The sequence below is a fragment of the Heteronotia binoei genome, chromosome 15 (genome assembly GCF_032191835.1).
Source record: "Heteronotia binoei isolate CCM8104 ecotype False Entrance Well chromosome 15, APGP_CSIRO_Hbin_v1, whole genome shotgun sequence".
In the NCBI taxonomy this organism is placed as follows: Eukaryota; Metazoa; Chordata; class Lepidosauria; order Squamata; family Gekkonidae; genus Heteronotia; species Heteronotia binoei.
Window position 1 is genome coordinate 20,392,496 of NC_083237.1, and position 14,930 is coordinate 20,407,425.

Genomic DNA, 14,930 nt, shown 5'->3' on the forward strand with positions numbered 1-14,930 from the left:
TTTCCCACTGATGCCCCCTTCCTGAAACAGCAATAGAGAAACCATGGAAGAATCCAAGCCTGATTAGGTGCATCTTGTTGCTCATCTTCTTGCTCAGTCTTTCTCAATAGGGGAGGAACCATACCTCAGCCAGCAAGGAGGAGCCAAAGTTGTGGCACACTATAAAGCAGGGGTGTCAAACATGTGGCCTGTAGGCCTAATCAGGCCCTTAGAGACCTCCAATGAGGCCCACTAGCATCTGGCCATTGTCTGCTTCCTTCTACCTTGCCTGTTTCTTTCAGTCACCATTTTGTGTTTTTCCTCTGAGATAAGCCAGCCAGCAAAGCAGCCTCTCCTATCTTTTCCCCTCTTCCCCCTCAGCCAATGAAGGAGCTTGGCTCTATAGCTCTGCTAGTTGATTAAGTTTGCCAGGCTCAATCAGTCACACTGCAGAGCTTCTGAGCCAAACTTCTCTTTCTTCTAGTGGCTAAGGCTTCTCCCCCTCATTGTCCTTTGGGGAACGAGCCAGAGCTTCCTTTGCCCAGTTCACTCCACCAGGAGAGATACAAAGAAAGTACTTTTAAGACTATCCCCGTTTTATTGAAGGCATGAGTTTTTTGCCTTGCTACAGAGAGAAAGAGTTTTGTTGGGCTGGTTAGGGGTACAACTGGGTTTCCCTTCTCTTTTTCACTGTATTCATGCCCTCCAGTCTTTCTCAATAGGAAAGCATGTGAACTATTTTGAAGAGAAATAACAAGAAGCCAGGGTTAGGCTGAGAGTGTGTTCCAGCCCAGGTTTACCCAGCAAATTTACCTTGATTTTTCTTTCACATTTTCCTTTGATTGGAGTTTTTGAACTTAGACTTCCCAATTAGTGACACTGACCACTGAACATGGCTGCCTCTCTGTTCTTGCACTGCCACATAGGAATTGTAGTTATTTTGGGGGGAAGACTATAGTTTTGCAGACAAGCACATAGCCCTCAGTCTGTGCCATAGTGCCTTCACATATTCTTGACCAGCACATGAACCAGCTTATATACAATGCCCAGCTGCTTCATGTTTTCCTCTGGGTCTTAGGCTCAAAGCAATTACCATGAGATCTCTGTAATGAATGTCAATAAATGAAAAGTAGATTTGCAACTTACAGATGTGCACACTTGGACTTGTATATTCAAGAATGGCACAGCACATACATTATTTGCAGTTTTTGATGCAATAATTCATAGAAAGAGATGACATTTATCAGAGACTATAAAACAAAATATTGCAAGCATGCTAATGTTTTAAGCATGATTTATTTTAAGTAAAAAATAATAATTGTGTTTGCACCCTTTATACAGTTTATATGTATGCTACCCGGCATTACATTTAATGACGCCCATGGTCCGACCCGACAAGGTCTCATTTATGTCAAATCTGGCCCTCATAACAAATGAGTTTGACATCTCTGCTCGAAGGGGTCAGCTTTGGGTTCTGCATCCCCAGACCTCAGAGTCCCTTGTGGGCTTCCTTTGAGGGATTGGTTTGAGCAACTCATGCGACAGGAATGGCATTAGGGGAGGCCAACCTGCCTGAGAGTGGCATACACCTGCCAATATGTGACACATGGGACTTTGTAGAGCTGAGAAATCCACAAAGGAATTCATTTCCTTTCCCTTTATCATTTAGGGAAAGGAAATTAATTCTGCTATGATTATCCAGTCCACTATAATTCACCTTTTGTCCTTGTGGGAGTTCCATGGAAAGCAAGAGGCAGCTGGAAAACCACAGGGCAAAAAAGCATCCCTTGTCCCTCAGTTCCCTGCACTTAGCCACATGCTGTCTATAGCTGTTCGTCATTAGTGTGTGTGTGTGTGTGTGTGCGGGGGGGGGGGGGTATCTAATGCTGCTCCTTGTTCTATTTAAAAGCGCGTCATCAAAATGAGCAGCAGAAATTGTGTGGAAAAGTGGGAGGTGCTGGTGTTATGGCTCCTTCTCCTCCTGCTCACTCCTGTTTGCAGCAAGGGTTGGAACTCCACCTGCACTCAGAAGCAAAAACCTCAGAGCTTTGCAAGCTCCAGGGCTGACATTATCGTTGGTGCTTTTGTATCCCTTGAGCTTAATATCGTGCAGTTATTGAACTTCACCGAAACACCATATGCCCTGCTGAACAAGTAAGTGGGTGTTTGTTTGCTTTAAGGGGCGCATGGTAATTCTGATGCTATTTCAATGATTCTGATGTAAATCTTGAAGATTAAAATGGAAGAGGGTTTCCAGGTCACTCGCAGCCCCTGTTCTCCACGTGGAGCCTCATCTTACTTTGGAGTCAGGGCTTGCCTGACTATGCTTTTTGGTTCAGAGAATACCCAAGAGCAGGACAAATCCCTTGAGATTAAGATGGTGTTCGCTAAGGTTTAACAAGGTGTTACAGGCAGGGCGGAGGTTATACATCAAAGCCAAAGTGCAGCAAAACTTGGCTTGCAGCATCCCCCCTCTGAAGACTGGGGAGCAGGGCTTTTTTTCATAGAAAAAGGCCAGCAGAAACTCATTTGCCTATTAGGTCACACCCCCTGATGTCACCATCGTTTGCACAGGGCTTTTTTCTAGCCGCATTGGGCCACCACCACCACCACCACCCCCCGACACCAAGGCAGCTGGAACTGTGTTCCTGTGGGTTCCTGCTCAAATAAAGCCCTACTGGGGAGCTCTGCGGTCCTCTTGAGATGTCATTCTGTGAGGTTACTTGCTGGTCTGAAGTCTGACGGTTCCCCATCAGCCAGTGAGATGAAAGACCTCTGGACTTTTAAAAAGGTGCTGATTCCTAATAGCAAACAAGTGTCTGCATCTGCTATGGAGTGAAGAACAAGAGGCAGGCTGTTGACTGCCAGCAGTATCTTTGAGTCTCCGCTCCTAGAGCTGGATAAAATTGGCTGGGAACTGATAGTGCAAGCCTTAAGGCTGGGGGAGAGTGAAGGAGGAATAACAGAAGACATGCAGGGCCATCTGTAAAGAGGTACTGTCTCCTCCCCATACAATTGACTTCCATGTGGAAATACACTACAGGTGTGTACAGATGTTCAGCCACAAGCCAGCAAGGCTCTGTGGGTCAAGTGAAAGGAGAAAAGAGAAGACAGCGTGTCTCAATAGCTGTTTTCCAGATCTATTTAAACCGAGAATACCTAGTTGAATCAAGAGAATTTTCATTTTCCAATCATACACCAATTTTCAGATGATCATTAAGTGTAACCTTTGGGACTTGGAACAGTATACTATAGCCCAACCTCATCAGGCCTCTTAACCGAAGCAGGGTTGGTACTTCAATAAGTCATCACCAAGGAAGACTTTGCCGAGGAAGGCAATGGCAAACCACCTCTGCTTAATCACTTGCCTTGAAAATCCTATAGCAGGGGTGGCCAACAGTAGCTCTCCAGATGTTTTTTTGCCCACAACTCCCATCAGCCCCAGTCAGCATGGCCAATGGCTGAGGCTGATGGAAGTTGTAGGCAAAAAAATCTGAAGAGCTACCGTTGGCCACCCCTGCCCTATAGGGTCTCCATCAGTCTGCTGTGACTTCACAACACTTTACACACACACCCCTGCAACTTGTACTTGGTTTTTTGAGAACCATCCTGTGGCTTTTCAGATAATGTATGTATTAAGTAGCCTACACTACAGTCCTGCACCCTGAACCAAACAAGGCACAGACTGGTTTCCCTAGAGTGCCCCACCCCCTACTAACGTTCTCTCTAAGCTGAGTTAGTGTGTGCTAGCTCACAATTTTTTAGCCTCCAGCTCACACATTTTTGTCTTAGCTCAGAAGAATGACCCCATAGAACAATAATTTATGCCAGTCGCTCACTGCAATACCAGTGGCTCACAAAGTAGAATTTTTGCTCACAAGACTTAGTGGGAATATAGCTCCTAAATTGCTGAGCTCAGAGTGTCCTTCAGTGCAGCCATGGATTTCATACCAAAGCAAAAGAACAAAAACTGTGCTTAACAATGTAATCCAACAACTCTGACAATGTTCAGCACTGTTCTTATTTGGTTTACGCTACAACAACAACAACAACAACAACAAATTTTATTTGTATCCCGCCCTCCCCGCCGGAGCAGGCTCAGGGCGGCTAACAACATGGTTCGGAGTTAACTTATACAAGTGAATAAAACTACATTAAACATTATCAGCATTTACTTAAAATCTGATTAAACATTAAAATTAAGTTAATTTTTAAAAGTGCTAGTGCTATGTTTACTTTTTCTGATGGCGGTTTCCTTCGCAATTTCCATTTCGATCAGGGAAAGCCAGTCTGAAGAGGAAGGTCTTGCAGGCCCTGCGGAACTGTTCTAGGTCCCGCAGGGCCCGCATTTCCTCTGGAAGTTGGTTCCAAAGGCTCGGGGCTACAGAGGAGAAGGCCCGGTTACGGGTGCTTTGCAGCTTCACCTCTCTCGGTCCAGGGACAGTCAGCAGGTTTTTCCCGGCTGACCTCAGTGCTCTCTGGGGTTCATATGGGGAGAGACGGTCCCTAAGGTAGACAGGTCCTCGACCATATAGGGCTTTAAAGGTAATGACCAGCACTTTGTAACGAACCCGGTATGTAACTGGCAGCCTACAACACAGTTACTTTCCTTTTTAATATATTAAAATTACAGGCAATGATACAACTATAATATAAATTCAGAGACTCAGTCCCACCCTCAAAACAGTAAATACAAAATTGGCAATCACATGAAACAAGAGAAAGGATTTACGCAAGGTTCCGCTGCAGCCGAAATATTCATTTCCAAAAGTCTCAAAAGATCTCCATAACACACTCGAGCCCTTTATGCCTGGAAAATGAGACAAAATTCACTTAGGTTGGCTCCTTTTCCGTCACTGTATCCCTCTGATGAGGCCTTCTGCAATCACTGAGGGCCTGCAGCTCAGAAATAAAAGTGGCAGTGGTTCAAAGATTTCCCCATGACACTGTGGGTGAACTGCTGTTGCACTACCTGAAGCTCAGGATGTATGTGAATTAAATGCACTTATTCTTTTATTTTATTTTTAAGAGCTCCCTGGCACAGAGTGGTAAAGCTGCAGTACTGCAGTCCTAAACTCTGCTCACAACCTGAGTTCGATCTCAGAGGAAGCTGGGTTCAGGTAGCCGGCTGCAGGTTGACTCAGCCTTCCATCCTTCTGAGGTCGCTAAAATGAGTACCCAGTAAAATGAGTACCCAGCTTGCTGGGGGGAAAGTGTAGATGACTGGGGAAGGCAATGGCAAATCACCCCGTAAAAAGTCTGCCGTGAAAACGCTGTGAAAGCAACGTCACCCCAGAGTCGGAAACGACTGGTGCTTGCACAGGGGACTACCTTTACCTTTTTATTATTATTATTATGAGGCCTCTACAAAGATGTAAGAGTACATGATATTCTCATTGCAGTATAAATATGGATAATTACATGCACATCCTCGCCTTTGGCTTTGCTGAAAAAGAGATCAACAAAACACCCAAACTCTTACCCAACCATACTCTGAGACTGGAGATCTACGACAACAATTTCCTTGAAACAAAGTCCTACTGGAACACTCTGAGTCTACTCTCCAGAAGACAGGGGTTTCTCCCCAACTATAGTTGTGACAAAAAGAGGAATGTTATGGCCATCATAGAGGGTAGCAGCTCACAAATCTCTATCGAAATGGCCAGGATTTCAATGACCTACAAGATCCCACAGGTATGAGTGTTCATATTAATGCACAGATGGCCATGTAGATACATTCCTACTGTAAGTTCCCTCAGGTCTTTTCTTTTGTAGCAGGAAATCTTTGCATATTACGCCACACACCCCTGATGTAGCCAATCCACCAAGAGCTTACAGGGCACTTAGTACAGGGCCTCTGTAAGCTCCAGGACTGGCTACATCAGGGGTGTGTGGCCTACTATGCAAAGGAGTTCCTGCTACCAAGAAAACCCTGGATCCCCTTCCAATACCCTTTTTTCAGGTCCCTCATAGTATGTCCATATAAGAGACACTAATCAGGGTCCTTTTTCTGACGTCTCACAACTCTTTTGTTACTAATTGCAACAATAACAAAACTGGGTACTTTTGAATCACCAAAAGTGTGAAATTACAACTCATTCCCTATATAAAAAGCGAATAATAAAAGAGATTGCATTCCATTTTGTCTGTAATGTTGATTACTCCAATCTGTGTGAGTGTGGTTGCAACTGTGTGGGGTTTTCACAGAATCAAGAAGTTGGAAGCAACCTCAAGGATCATCTCATCCAAACCCCTGCTCAGTGCAGGAAATTCACAAATACCTCCCCACACACGCAAAAAAGCCCCTCCAGAATCTCTGGCCAAACTAGCCTGGAGAAAATTGCTTCCTGATCCAGAATAGTGATTACCATTTCCCTAGGTTTGTAAGAAGGGGCCATGAGAACTAAGCACAGTTGTAACCCTTCCTGACCTCCTTCTCATGATCTGGCTAAGTTCATGATCTGGCTAAGTTCGTAGTTCTATTTAAAAACCTTCAAAGAAGGAGAACCCTCCACCTCCTGAGGAAGCCACTCCAACTGTCAGGAGGTTCTTCCTAATGTTTAGCTGAAAACTCTTTCAAATAGTTCAGGGGTGGCCAACGGTAGCTCTCCAGATGTTTTTTGCCTACATCTCCCATCAGCCCCAGCCAGCATGGCTGATGACTGTGGCTGATGGGAGTTGTAGGCAAAAAACATCTGGAGAGCTAGCGTCGGCCACTCCTGAAATAGTTGGTTCTGGTCCAACTGTCTGGCAACAGAAAACAACTCTTCACCATCCTACATAATGAAAGCCCTTCAAGTGCTTGCAGATGGTGGTCACATCACCTCTCAATCATTTCCTCTCCTGGCTAAACTACTTCTGTGGATTTAGCCCAAAATGACATTTGCTTTTTTAGCTACCACACCACACTGCTAACTCATATTCAGTATATGGTCCACTAAGATCCATAGATCCTTTTCACAAATACTACTGTCAAGACAAGTCTCCCCCATCCTACAATGATGCATTAGATTTTTCCTACCTAAATGCAGAACTTTACATTTCCCCCCGTTAAAATTAACTTTATTAGTTTTAGCCTGTTTTTCCCTCCTGTAAAGATCATGCTGTATCCTGATTCTGAGTTCTACTGTATCTGTTACCCCTCCCATTTTCGTATTATCTGCAAATCCAATAAGCATTCCCTCTATTCTTTCATTCAACTCATTTATAAAGATGTTGAACAAAACAAGTCCCAGGACAGATCTTGAGGCACTCTACTATCACGGTAGGATAAATCACCAATGATATGGCTATTCCAGCTTCATACATCGAATCCATTTCTCCTGTGTGCCAAGATGGCAGTTCCATCTCAAAGGATCAGAATTGATTTACAAATTTATGTTGCTTGGAAGAATAAAGTCTATAAGCATAAAAAGTAAACTGTGGTTATACAAGAAAGGAGGGGATTTGCTAAGCTTAAAAATGTGTCTTCTCACCCACTCACCCTGTTTAGCTCAGTTACGAATCCTTTCTCCCAGCACTGAGTGATAAAACACAGTTCCCTCATTTCTTCCGGATGATTCCCAATGAAAATCTTCAACAGGATGGGATTATTCATCTACTGAATCATTTGGGGTGGAATTGGATTGGCCTCATCATAGCAGATGATGACAGTGGAGAAACATTCCTTTGGACCCTGAGACCAAGGCTCCTCCAGAGCAATATCTGCATTGCTTTGACACACATGATTTCAACACTGTGGAGTCACAGAATAACACAGCACATGACAGACATGACTACTGTGGTTTTTAATCTCAAACAGAACAAAATCAATGTGGTCATTGTCCATGGAGATGCTCAGCATATGGTGGGATTAACACTATTTCTACAGCATTTGGAAAATAATTCAACACACTCTTTTGAGAGAGTTTGGATCACAACTGCTCAGTTGGACATCAATTCCGCTTCAGTAAGAGGTACTCCACCAATAAAATTGCTCAATGGCACTTTGTGCTTCTCAACCCACAGAAAGGTAATACCAGGATTCCTAAACTTTCTGGAGAATGTAACTCCTATCCACTCTGAATTTTATCGCTTCCGCTATTTCTGGTGCAGTATTTTTGAGTGCTGCTTCCCTGCATATTGCTCGTGTCATTTCACCAAGCAAATGTGTACAGGAAAGGAGAAGCTGTGGACTCGCACTGAAATGGAATTTGAAAAGAGAGCGTACAGCAAGAACTACCGCATCTACAATGCTGTCTATGCTATAGCACACTCTCTCCAAGCCATGTATTCATTAAGAGTACCTCAAAAAACCACAGGGGATGGAGAGAGATGGAATCTTCTGACTGCCCATCCATGGCAGGTAAGTCACAAGTCCACCATGATGGAAACTTTTGCCTTTGTGGATGCCAACCACAATCAACATCGGTTGAAGTCTATATGCCATGGTTGCTTTCAGAGAAAATATCAATCCAACTTTCAGAATACAAATAAAATGTGAAAGTGATACAATATGTTTATTGCATTAAAAGCATAAATTTGTTTGAAATAAAATTTAATGGTGGTCGTGGTAGTGGTGTAAAACTGCACTCCCAAGACTGATATCTCCTTGAGCTTGTCTAAAACCAGCCTTCTAGTCTCCTGCTGAGTATATTCTGCAGTCTACACTTTTGTATTTTTGAGCCCATGTTTGTGTCTGGAAACCAATCATTGTTTTCTGAGTTTCCAAGCAGAGCCCCAGCAAGCAGGTGGGCTTCTTATCCCTCCTCAGTCACAGCACTTGTAAGGTCCCCAAACCACTTTGGAAATAGCCATGCCCCCAACATTATCCCCCACCCACCCCCTACAGTTTCAAACTCTGCTATGTTTCCAGGGATAGTCTTCAAAATATAGTTGGGCCAGGAAGGGCTTTTTTTTCTTCTTCTAGAAAAAGGTGTCAGAACTCTCACAAGAAAAATGAAGGAGAAACATAAAGGTGTCCATTATTAGCTTTTAAACATTTCTTTTGAGAACATTGTTTCCACAAAGAGGTTCTGAACTCCATTCTGCTGCATTTCTCCAGAGAAAAAAACCCTGGATCCAGAATTGGATCCAGAATTGGAACTGGCAGAACTTTTTTTGAGCAGGAATACACAGGAACGCAGTTCTGGCTGGTTTTGCTTCACAGGGTATGGCCTATTATGCAAATGAGATCCTGCTGGGCTTTTTCTACCGAAAAAAGCCTTGGGGTAAGGAAAAAAAAGATATGTTTACCATTACATCTATTCATTTAGAAATCACAGAGACCAATTCTGAATCAGACCCAACAACTTCTGCATTACCATTTATTATTTTGTGCACTGAAACTTTTCTGTATCCTACAATCCATAAAGATCTTTACTAGACAACTGCCGACCTAAGTAACATTTTCAAATAAAACAAAATTAAAAGTATTCGGAATGAAAGCATAAATGGTAATAAAATGCAGTCCCAGAAAGAAAGCACCATGTCACACAAGATGGCCCTCTATCTAACCATTGGCAGACATTTCTGCATGCTGATGGTTGAAGCCATTGCTGCATTTTGGGAATCGTAATACCGATTTCAATCTCAGATAACAAGAGACAAGCAGAGGGAGGACCTACAAGGACCTGAGAGAGGCATCTCATTTTCCCCTGTGTACCCCTCCTCCACTATTTCCTCTTTCCATTGACCTACAGATGGCCCTGCCTTCTTTCCCAACTTCCTTGACACCACAAAACAAGATAACTTTATCTGCACCCTTCCCTCTTTCCTTCCCCCTGGAAGATTCTCCCCAGTAAAAATCAGGCCAACTGGATGGTGGCCACCAATGCAGGACCAAGCTCAGTTGCCTGGTAGCTGCTAGTGCCATACTGAGGTCTGTTGTGTGGTGGCTGCTACCACTGAATTGAATTGTGTGGTGGCTGCCAACAAAGGGCAAAGTTCTGTGTGGCCATTACTGTCAGACTGGGCATTATCATGCAAATGCTACTCTCTGCTGCGCTGGGCAGAGGTGTGTGGGTGCTGAGCCTTTGGTAGTCAATGCCAGACTTGTTTGAGGAGATCCCTCCTCCATCAGTGGACATGAGAGAGGAGCACAAGCAAGTTTCCTCAGGGATCTTTTAGCCTCCAAATCTACCCCTGCCCTTTAGGGATTTGTTTGTTTGTTTTTTAAGAAAGCATGGCTTGGAAGTCTCAGGAATATTTTTCTGGTTGCCTTCCAACCTCAACAATGGTCACTGAGAGTGGCAACAATGGTCACTGGGAGGAGGGTGATACCGTGGAATTCATCTGTGATGGTATATAAGATGATGACATATGGGACAGTCAGGCAGCAGGAACTTTCAACTTGCATCCTTATCAGTCCCCCATTGTCTGCCAAACCATTTTTAAACTTATGTTAGTTAATGTATATATCTCCATAATGATTCTCATAAGTCCCCTAAGGCAGCTGGCAGCCCTGGCATATGGAATCCTGGGAGCTGATTTGCAAGGTGCATGTATCCTAACCATTCTTCATTACATACAGTCATTGATTCCTCCTATTTGCTAAGGCAGAGTCTAAGGCAGTTAGCTTCAGAGGCCCTGAAGGTCAGGGTTTGCCACCTTGGCCCCATAAGCCACAGGCATGGCTGCAGCCTGGGGGAGGCACCTCTGCCATGCCAAAAACATGTGGAAGGTGTTATGGGTGGAAGGCCAGGATGGAAAGGGGCCATCATGACACTGGTCAACCCACGGGGGAAATGGAGTACAAGGTAGGCTTCAGTAGCCATCCCTGCCACCAGATGGTGCTATAGGCAGCTGCCTACCTAGCCAACTTGGTCACACAAGCCTTGGGTATGAGCTTTTGTAGGTAGTGTTAAATAGCACACAAGAGAAGAACTAGGTGGAAAGTCATTGACTGACTACCAGGGGGTGAAACATGGTACTGGAAATTGCCAGGTTATGTAGTGTCACTTCTGGCATGAATGTATCCCACCCCACAATGATGTCAGAACATCTTCACAGGTTTCTAGGGTTCCACCAAAACTCTACAGTCAAACCCAGGGGTCATTTTGTAGAAAAATAGGTGGTAGAGCTCATCCAGGAATTGTTATGCAGCTGCACCCACTATTGGGTGGGTGCAAGGTGGGGAGAAGGAGGGGGAACCCTCAGAAAGGTTCAGGAGCTACGCTCCTGTGAGCTCCTGCTCAATCCGAGGCAGAGTCATACCATAGATGTTGGGTAGAATTCAAGGGTGTGGTGCAGACAATGTGAATGTCACTCCTGGATTTCTATCAGAAGTGATGTTGCACTTTTCCTGTGACATCTATTTGGATGATCCTGTCCCCTGAAAGTAGGGTTGCCAAGTCCAATTCAAGAAATATCTGGGGACTTTGGGGGTGGAGCCAGGAGACTTTGGGGGTGGAGCCAAGATCAAGGCTGTGACAAGCATAATTGAACTCCAAAGGGAGTTCTGGCCATCACATTTAAAGGGACGGCATACCTTTTCAATTCCTTCCTTCCATAGAAAATAATGGATAGGGGCACCTTCTTTTAGGGCTCATAGAATTGGACCCCCTGGTCCAATCTTTTTGAAACGTGGGGGGCATTTTGGGGAGAGGCACTAGATGCTATACTGAAAATATGGTGTCTCTACTCCAAAAAACAGCCCCCCCAGAGCCCCAGATACCCGCAGATCAATTTTCCATGATTTTCTATGGGAATAAATCTCCATAGGGAATAATAGAGTTCCCAGTAGACATTTCCCTCCCCTCTCCCCGCTTTCTGATGACCCTGAAGCGGGGGGAGGGTCTCCAAACCGGGGGATCCCCTGCCCCTACCGGAGGATTGGCAACCCTACCTGAAAGTCCACTGGGTGGTCAAGCAATAAGATAGCAATTCTTACAGTGCACCAAACGTAACCAGAGAGGGGGACCACAAAGGTTTCAGTAACATATTTAGGTCAGAAAACACATTGGAAAAGTCCTGATAATACTTGTAGTTGATGTGGCCATACACCATGAGTGTTTCACCAAAACAAGGCAAGTTGGACTCTTGTTGACAACTGTTCCAATACTTGAGGTCTCCTGCCAGCTTAAAGTTCAGAGGAATGGACTACATGCAATGATCATTCTCATCTGTCCATCGCTCTCAAGTAACTCTTTTTTGTTCTCCACTTTAGCTTCACTCTTTTCTCAGACGCATCCATTTTAACAATACTTCTGGGGAAGACATCTCTTTTGATGAAAATGGTGATCTGGTAGCTGGCTATGATATCATGAACCTGGTTATATTCTCATATACATCCTTCCAAAGAGTCCAAGTGGGAAGAATGGGCCTCAAGGCCCCTGTGGGCGAAAAGTTCACCCTTAATACAAGTGCCATTCTGTGGAATCCCATGTTTAAGCAGGTGCGAGGATTATTACCCTCCAGGAGAATGTCGTTCTTCATATCCTTGGGGATCCCAAACCAAGATACTCCTTGAATAGCCTTCTTGATTACATACAGTCAGGGGTCGCTTTGTAGAAAAATAGGTGGTGGAGCTCATCCAGGGATTGCTACGCAGCTGCACCTACTATTCAGTGGACAAGGTGGGGAGGAGGATGGGAAACCCTCAGAAACATTCAGGAGCTGTGCTCCTGCGAGCTTCTCCTGGATCTGAGGCCTGCGTACAGTCATTGATTCCTTCTATTTGCCTTTTTCACTTTTTTATAGAAAGATTGCTTAATCCTTTCTGCTTCGTTTCTCTTTGAAGGGAAATCTACACGCCCTTTTGTAGCTTCCACTGGTCAAAAAAGAGGAAGGCTCGCAAAGATATTTTCCCCACCTTTTAGCTTCTAGAGTGAAATCTTCCATATGTTCCAGAACCTTCTTTCCTTCCCCTTCTCTCTTTGAACAACTCTTTGATCAAAATGGAATAGATTCAAAACTGGCCCCCAAATTCCTCCAAAAAAGAGAGTGGGGACAGATCCTTGGATTTCAGGGAGAAACTGGGTCAATGGAAATCAGAGAGTTAGCTTAACCAGAAATCAATTCCTATGGAGTGAGGAGAAAGCAGCCCATTCCATCATCAGCACCTTTCTTTTTGGATCCTCAACAGGAAATCCCCCAGTCCAGGTGTGTTGAGAGCTGCCTCCCCGGGCAAAGCAGGATTGCAAAGAAAGGGAAAGACGTCTGTTGCTACGCTTGTGCTCAGTGCCCCAAGGGGAGGGTTTCAGACCAAATGGGTAAGTGGAAGAATGTAAAGTTACACACAAATCAAACACAGTGGGTAGCAGGTCCTCAAAACAAACACCAAAAGAGCACAGACAATTCCAGGTCTGATATACTGGTTGTCATGGCTGCAAAAGGCCATATTTACTGGAGATAATTCCAGAGTAATCCTACAATGTGAATTGCATCAGATTTTGTGTTTGGACTGGGCTTATTCAACCACCTCCCTTCCCAATGTCTGGCCTACATCATAGTTTTTTTATGTCAATCTAAAAAAGATTTAAAATTACAACAGAATTCAAAGTCCCATTCCACTTTAACGTATAAGGTATTAATAGCACAATCCAGAGGGGGAGGGCGGAAAGTCTTTTGGGAGCAGAAGAGCCGCTACGTGAGCGCAGGAAAGGTTTGCGCCGATGTACGATGGGCGCCGGCACAGTGGAGGGGAGTTATATGGGTGGAGGGCTGCCTGAGCACCGCTCCACTCGAGGTCAGTGGCGCCTGAGGGCTGCGCCCAAGCATGGGCAGAAGTGAGGTGGAGCGTGGCGTTCAAGCAGAGGAGGGGGTGGAGTTGGGGGTGTGGCCAGGCTTAAGCGGCTTCCTGAACAGTTTGGCCCATGACACACCCTCCCCAGAAGGCGCAACGTTATGCCTGCAAAAATAGCAGCGTGGCCCATAGGCACTCGTTGAAACAAAAAATGAAGGTCACCTCTACCACTGCGGAAGCTCACAAACCACTTAGGTAGCGGCGTGATTGCCTCACCAATCCCCTCGCACCTCGGCCTGGCGAGCCCCCTCCCTGGCGCCCAATCGTCTCCCCCCCCCTTTGAAATACTTTCACTCTCCCTCACGGAATTTAGTTGTTAGGGACGGATTCGTGCAGCAGGAAGCTCTACCGGCGAACTCCCAGCCATACAGACTTAGAGTGAGGGACAGGCAGATACGCTGGTGACAGGTTTTGCACCACGCAATTGCTTTGACAGTATCTTTGACCTGCGAGGGGGAGAGAGAGGTCTTTCCCCTGGGGCTAACTGTTCTTGTTTCCAGGTCTCCACAGGTTCCAGGCTCCCGGAGGCTCTGCATGAGAGGACTGTTGCCTATGGCTGGGTAAGTTCCACTGTTCCCCCCCCCATCCTCCCCCTCCCCTTGCTCTTGACTGCTCAGTGTGCAAGCGTCTCTGGCACTTGAACCTGGCAGTGGGCTCCAGCAGGGGGCATTTGCTGAGCCCACTCCCCTGTGCTGCTGCCTGCTTCCTTCCCTCCGTCTGCCCTCTGCCGCATTCCCAACCCCTGGAAGGGCATGGGGGGGGGGGGTTGTGGCAGCTGCCCCGATGTGGGGAGGTGGGCCAGACACTGTCCCTTTAAGAGAGCGCCTGGCTGAAATGCAGCCTGCTCTTCCAGCTGCCGCCCCTGTAAGGTGTTCTTGATGTCTGTCTCAGTTTTGCAGGTGGGACTCCAACACAGAGGCTTTCCCGTGTGTTGCTCCATTGCCCCCCACTCCCTTAGCTGCTTCTGCCTGCCGCTCTGAATGGAGCCCCGCCCACAGCGAGACTGCCCAGCACGCACCAGGAAAACTGTTGCATTCTGTTCCGGAAAAATAAAGTCTGAGCTGTGCCCTTTGTTGTCTTTCCTGCTTGGCATCTGCTGCATGTTTCCAGGGCAACCCCCCCTCTGTCAGTGGCCTCTCTGAGGGAATGCCTGGGAGGGTGGGCAGACTTGGTTCTTAGGGGGAAAATGGTCTATGAGCTGCCACACTGCCCTTCACGGGGCTGGACA